The sequence below is a fragment of the Coenobita brevimanus genome, chromosome 76 (genome assembly GCF_032717465.1).
Source record: "Coenobita brevimanus isolate Jiangsu-jjx chromosome 76, ASM3271746v2, whole genome shotgun sequence".
Lineage (NCBI taxonomy): Eukaryota > Metazoa > Arthropoda > Malacostraca > Decapoda > Coenobitidae > Coenobita > Coenobita brevimanus.
The window spans coordinates 8,092,869-8,100,346 of NC_137029.1; positions in this window are offsets into that span (position 1 = coordinate 8,092,869).

Here is a 7,478-nt window from a genome sequence, read left to right on the forward strand (position 1 = left end):
ACGATAAAGATTCAAGGTTACATGACGGCTGCTTTACTGGTGAGATTAATATGCAGGGAATATAATGTTGCGGTATTATTAAATCTGGCACCATTCTGTGTAGTAACGTAACTTAGCATCATCTTGTGTTTTATAAATCAAGGAACAAGGGGCCTTAGAGTACAGGTTTTGCATCTTTCGGAATGTGAATCAGGGGAAAAAGGGAATCCCAGTTAAAATTCTACACCTACCACTCCATCTCGGTGTAATAGAAGTCACAACACTGCCTACAACAAAAGTATTGGGCGATGGAGTTCTTAAAAAACTTGCCAGAACCAAAAGGAAGGGTTGCAGCTCCTTGCTCCCAGTCATATTAATTCTCTTATGCGAAACACTGGTAATATGCAGGTAGAATACGTCCTCTGTAACTTAGCCTAAATTTACGATCATTCCATATGGAGCGCTGAACTTTAACAAGGGATTAACACTGTAATATGGTGCAGTTCATGAAAAATTGGTATGGTGGAGAAGATGTGGAGCCGTAGTACTCTTATTGTGTCCTTGTGCTGCGGGAAAGGAGCTACTCAGTTACGAATACATGTCATGTTGTCCATTTAGGGTACACCAACTATAGCCATTCTCTTTAGTTCGCAAACCTAACAACAGCTACTAACAATTGCTGCTTCGGCTGCACCATATATAACGTTAGTTTTATAATATTTAATTACGCTTGTCAGTATGGCTACCCGGAGGTGAATAAAATCCTCTGGAGTTAGCATGAATAATAAAAAAAGAATATACTTCCCAGTTCTGAAAATTGGTTCTTTATTTTTTATAGTACGACAGGATTTCAGAGCTACGTATAATCGTCTAAATATGGCAAGACTACTAATAATACGTCATCGTACTGAAAGGGCTGATGATACAATGACTAATACGTATTTGAAATAATTTTGTGGGGTCTGTTACTTGGATGAGTTGTGTGCCTGTTTTTGTATGGATGGACAAGGAATATAATAATAAACCTGTTCATATCATTCAGAATTCTCTCTCTCTCTCTCTCTCTCTCTCTCTCTCTCTCTCTCAAGAATTCCACCCCTGAAGACCAGCCCATACAGACACGCTTCACATGGCGACAAGTGCCAAGATCTGTCCCACTCTCAGGTTTCGAGGGCCAATTATCCGCGTTCATCTCTCCTCCGGGGACTATTTCCTCGTCCCCTGAGTCGTAAACACCCAATTAGTGCCCGTCTATCTGGCGAGGAGACAAACTGCCCACATTAGCTTATCAAGAAGGCTGCCCACTTGCTTGATACTTCCCTTAATGAATATTGTGACTGCCAAGATTAGAGAAATTAACTGCAGCCTCGTGTCAATTATCGTGATTTGGTTGCACCCAGAAACTAATAATTCTGGTTGGTGTATGTGATGGCTAAATTATTCTTAGCTTATTATTAATGTTGAAATTAATATAGAATACACTTTGCTAATCAGGTATATTTCGAGCTATCTTAATGAAATGATATTATAATGAGATTATATTTTGTCTTTTATGATTGACTAGTGTGAAAGGTCAGAGCTTCGCACTATTTAATCAGTGTATCTAGAATACGTGTCGGAGGCGCCGAATGGCTTTATGCTTCTGTACATAGATAAGGAGCTCTATAATACTCGTTCATGTAGTGTGTGACGAGTTATGATGGGCAACCGATCCGTAAGATGTAAGTTAATCACTGGAGAAGTTACCTACCCTCAACCATTCTCGACGCACGGTGTAATGAGAGCTTCAGGTGAGAGTGTATTTTATGGCAATGGAAATGCTTACGATTGACGGTGTCTGTTTTTGTATGACTCCAGTAGTGCCACAGCAATAATCAACTAATATTTATCTATCTTTACCGGGGGATTAGACACAAAACCATCCGATGACAATCATGCAGCTAGTAGTGGCTTATTAGAAGGCTGCCTGATTGTCATGAGATGGTCTTGGCTTCGATCATCACCAAAGTACAGGAGGATATGTTAAATGTCAGCACGTATCAGCGAGGGATTATTAACGAATGCCAGCATGTGAAAAGACGTACAAAAAGCCCCCAGCTAGGACTGAACTCAGATCCAGATTAGTTCTACAAGTGCACCACTTACTGGGCCACAGAAACACCACTGATCAGCGAAATACTCTCGTTCGTACAAATTAGCGGACAAATCTTATTCTGCACTTCTTCGGCCAAGACTACTGGCGGATATTATGCACATCAAGATTCATGCTGCGTAAGGGAGGACTGAGAGCAATTTGTTAAGCTAAGTATATGAATCGAAATTAAACGGGTGCTCGGACCACTTTACCCTTCATGGTTGAGTCTGGAGGGCGGCTCATGTAATAAACATAAATCAGACGTGTATGTAAATTTTGAAGCTACCATATTAATATTCAAATAAGCCAATTAATATGCCTTATTTCGCCCGGTGTTGAGACGGAACATGACCCAAGCTTCCCATCTTAGCGGAGCAGGACCATACCCTTCTGTGTGTGTGTGTGTGTGTGTGTGTGTGTGTGTGTGTGAGAGAGAGAGAGAGAGAGAGAGAGAGAGAGAGAGAGAGAGAGAGAGAGAGAGAGAGAGAGAGAGGGAGGGAGGGAGAGAGATAGTCCAACTTCCGTTATAAAAATTCGGTATTTCATAAAGCAAAAAAGAAATTAACAGGGAATGTGGCTAATGAATGTACAGTATGTTTCTCTTCAGGAAATAATGGCTATATAATGTACAGCACTGCCAAGAATCACGGAAAATCTGATGCATTCTTCAACGAAATACCATCCCGACAAACATTTTCAATAGCTATGAACATTCTTAGGATTTTATTATTGCTACCTATCTATCTATTGCTAGACGCCTTAATCCCGTATGGGGTGGCCACAAACAAATCGCCTCCTTGTCGCCCTGTCCCCCGTCATTTCACTGCCCTGCTCCCAGCTCACACCCCCCTCTCTCATATACCTCTCCTCTCCGTCCCTCCATCTCATCCTTGGCCTCCCCCTCCCTCTCCCCCCCCCATCGTTAGACTATATTATTCTGCAAATCCAGACTCTTGACAGGTAATGTAGATGCTGTTACGAAATACCCGTATATTGTTCTGCTGTGGTACCTTAAAAAATGTCTTCCATAACATGATTTGTATTAATGCGTAAGTTATACCGATGATAAATATCAAGGCAAAGAAGGACCAAGAATATATTTGTTTATAATGCAAGCACAAAGAGAGGTTTAAAGCAAGATGTATTGGCCATTTTACTGCAGAAACTTGATGCTTTCGGTAATAACAAAGTCGTCGGGACGGGTGTAAATATGCTAAGTATTCTTGCTAGCGTGTGTGGTGGCTGTTTTTTAAGTCTATAACAGGTTGGCACCAGGATATTATTTACAGTACTACACTGACGTTTGTATGTATTCCTTACCAGGAACATTGTCAGATGTGAAAATATTCTAAACGGCAGCCTTAAAAGCTTCCAACGATTTCGTACTGAAATGAGAGGCATGACGAAAGGAATAATTCTAGAGGAGGGAGACAGAGCAGGAGGTGGTGTTGGGAGGGAGAGAGGGAGGGGCTGGTGAAGGAGGGAGGGAAGAAGGGAAGAGCCGATGAAAGGAGGGAGCGAAGGAGGGGAAAATTGGTAGGGAAGAGAGAAAGGAAGGAAGGATGCAAGAGTGACAGGAGAAGGATGGAACACTTATACATATCTACATAAATACATACCGTACATACATTAATACAAACACAGACACATGCAGAAATACACACATACATAGTTAAACAGATATACAGACTTGGAGGTTCTTCCTAGATGGTCCGGCTCTCCATAGCGTAGTTTGTCGTAGTTTACCGTCGTTCACCGCTGCCTCCAATCTCGATAGTGTGGTCGTAAGAAATCTCAAGTGAAAATGCCCTCTCTCTCTTTCTCACTTTCCCCCTTTGTGTATCAGCGAGGTGAGTTACAGAACTCTTGGGTTACGGAGTTTATTGCACAGTTATATCAATAGTGCATTACAGAGTAACAGAGCGTGACGGCCAAGTCTCCTAATGACCCCAGTGTCGGGCCTTTTCTCTAGCCCCTTTCTCCCCTTTTTAATCTGAAGGGATTCTCTCCGGCATTATATACAGCTTGGCGAGGATGTGTGTGTGTGATGTAGTGTCTGGTAGATTTCCATTCACGTGGACCAACCTACTAGGGCTGGTTACTCCACGTTACGTCATGAAATTCTTGGTCATTGGACTACGAAGATGTTTGAAATACATCATATGTTAAGCATTTTTGATGGTCTAGGAAAACAAGATTGTGGATAGACACTTTGTGAATTGACATTCCTGGTGAGAAACTGTGTACGTCTCCAGCAGACACTACATCCTGTACATTGTGTTTATGAGATGTATATTAATGCCTATAAAGCCTACACGGCGTCAAATTTCAGAGGAAGATTAATAGCTCTATCACTATGACTAAAATCCAGTGGGAAAGTAAGCCTCCAAATTTTTATATCACCTTCCAACACAAAAAATGAAACATTATTGAAACTTCACCTTTGTGATTTGTGCCATGACTTACTGCGTTACCTAAAGTCATACGGCACGTATTCTCATCGGTTAAGGAGGGTCCCTAGCGCCTTTATCTCAGCGATTTATTTGTGGATTCTACTATTTTATTTTGGTATGGCGATATTAGAAATGATTTGAGGAACACAGTAGGGTACAGTAACGTATGATAAGCAAAATAAATCGCTTAGGTAAAGGTGTTAGGGAGCTTCCTTACCCGACGAGAATATTGGCCATAGATGTTATAATTAATCGTCATAAATTAAGGGCTTGCCTACACCTTCGCGTACACAGTGTTAATAATTTGGTTACAACTTTCTCTTTATTGAAATATAGAACAGGAGAACAAAGAGAGAGAGAGAGAGAGAGAGAGAGAGAGAGAGAGAGAGAGAGAGAGAGAGAGAGAGAGAGAGAGAGAGAGAGAGAGAGAGAGAGAGAGAGACAGAGAGAGAGAGAGAGAGAGAGAGAGAGAGAGAGAGAGAGAGAGAGAGAGAGATGAATGAAGGAAAAAAAAAAGAGTAGCTGAGGAATAAGAGGGGCTACCTGGGTGTGCTTGCTACTTACCGCTTCTGGAGAGAGAGAGAGAGAGAGAGAGAGAGAGAGAGAGAGAGAGAGAGAGAGAGAGAGAGAGAGGAATGTAGATGGAAGTCCGGCCTGCATATCATTTTCTAACTACTAATTACTGAAGGAGTTAAGGTGCCACTTAAGTAATACGTAATCTTTATGCAGACGTGCAGGAAATTACCGTGCCTCACCAGTAAGGGAAAAAAATACTGTATTGCTCATTTAAGTTAATTATTCGTACGTTATTCTTGCATATTAAATTTGTATGATGTCTTAATATTGGGGAAGATTGGCCTCTTCAGTGCTATAACGTCTTGATCATATTCTTGCTTCCTTCAGGCGGATTAATTCAACTTGGGAGAAGTCTATTGCAGTGAAGGGGACGAAGACTGTCTCCATAAATCACTGCAACCAGAGAACTTTATTTTGATCTTATATTATTCCCATCTTCAAACGATTTATATTTTGTTAGAGGTATTTCGAACTGCAGGGTTTAATTGTGGCCTTTATTAGCCGCTTTAAAACGTGAGGCCTATAACAAGCTGAATAAAATGTTTTAAAGGTAGCAAGGGTAAGTAGTGAAATGGTTATCCCTCTCCACTGCCAGATGTCTCCCAACGTGAATGGAATCATTTGACGACAATATGAAAGAAATATAAATGGTTCCACAGCACAGAAGGGATAGACTGAAAACAGCTACATAATATTGTTTGTATAAATCATCTCTTTCGCAGAGAAAAGATATAAAGCAATCATACCAGCAGTACTATAAAAAATTGGTATCTGGCCAAATTATTTCTGCATCTGCTACATTCACCCTTTCAAGGTCGGGACAGCTTTAATGCCCTATTCCTGGTTATAAAGCCAAACTTTTTATTTCCAGCTGAGAGGGATTCTAGCCAGATTATATATATATATATATATATATATATATATATATATATATATATATATATATATATATATATATATATATATATGGAGCATCTGTGGTACAGTGGTAGAGTGTGCGTCTTGCACGCTGGTGGGCGGGGGTTCGCCTCCCCGCCAGAGTTGTAAAAACTTTGGGAAGCGTTCACCAAGCCACTGACCACTTTGGCGGACACAAGGGGTGCTGTGGTTGAACTGGTGTCGCATACTAGTATGCTTGCACCCAGTCGGCTACACTTGGTTCACAGACTACACACACATCCAAAGCCACTAACAACACTACAGTCACACTCACAAGCACTTCTCACCCTACATACAATCTCTACCAGACAGCCTAAGCCACTAGGTAGAGATACACTGGCTGTATCGTCCCTGCTTCGGTAGGGATAGGCCGGTCCTGCAGTGGACCTCAACGGCTGATGATGATATATATATATATATATAAAACTGATAGTCCGAAAACTCCGAGAGCTATTTTCTGCATCTGCAACATTTGTCTCTTCGATCCAGTGACGTAATCTTATTGCATTCTTACCATCTCCAGATGATTTTATTCGACTTAGAGGTATACTTGTGGTGTGGAGGGGTTAATGGAGCCTGTTTGCAGCTCCTGCTGTACAAAATATCCCTTTGAAGTTGAGTATAATCATTAATAGATAGTATGAATAAAGTAGACACCTTACTGGGGTTGATTGGTTAACTTCTTCAATACAATGAGACGTTTTCTTCTTTACTTCTGGATACCAAACAGACGCATTTGTGTAGCTTAGGAGAGTTATTCTGTAGTGAAAGGAGTTAATGAAAATTGCCTCTAACTCCACCAGTTCAATGTGTCCCTGAAGGTGAGTACTCGTAAACTCGTCTGTAGGTAAATGAGATTAAGATCATAGTGACATCATTGTGCTGAAAGGATAAATATTCTCTCGTACATGTGCTATTTATACGCCATATGTCAGTATATGTTAGTAGCAAAGGAAAGCGTTAGGATGAATTATGTGAACTAAATCGGCAAGGAAGAGGTGCTACGAAGCCTCCTAAGACTACGAGAATACGGTCCCTCCTTCTCCCTCCCTTTGTGTGTATGTGGCGCCGACATTCATGCAACAGTCATATCTCCTTGTGACAGAATATTCATTAGGGAAGTAAACTCATGCTAAAGTCAGATGCAGGATGTTGTTTGTGTTCTTTCTTGTGTGTGTGTGTGTGTGTGTGTGTGTGTGTGTGTGTGTGTGTGTGTGTGTGTGTGTGTGCTCAATTTCTGGTGCTTTAGTTTTGCCTCAGGTTCTCAGGATGTTGTCAGTCGGTGTAGTTAACTCATGCTAACCACTTCATCCGTCTTTCATATTCGATTCTTGCTGCTACCAGACGATTTTATTAAACTTATGACCGCTCTAGCTGTGTAGGGGTTAATGGGGGTC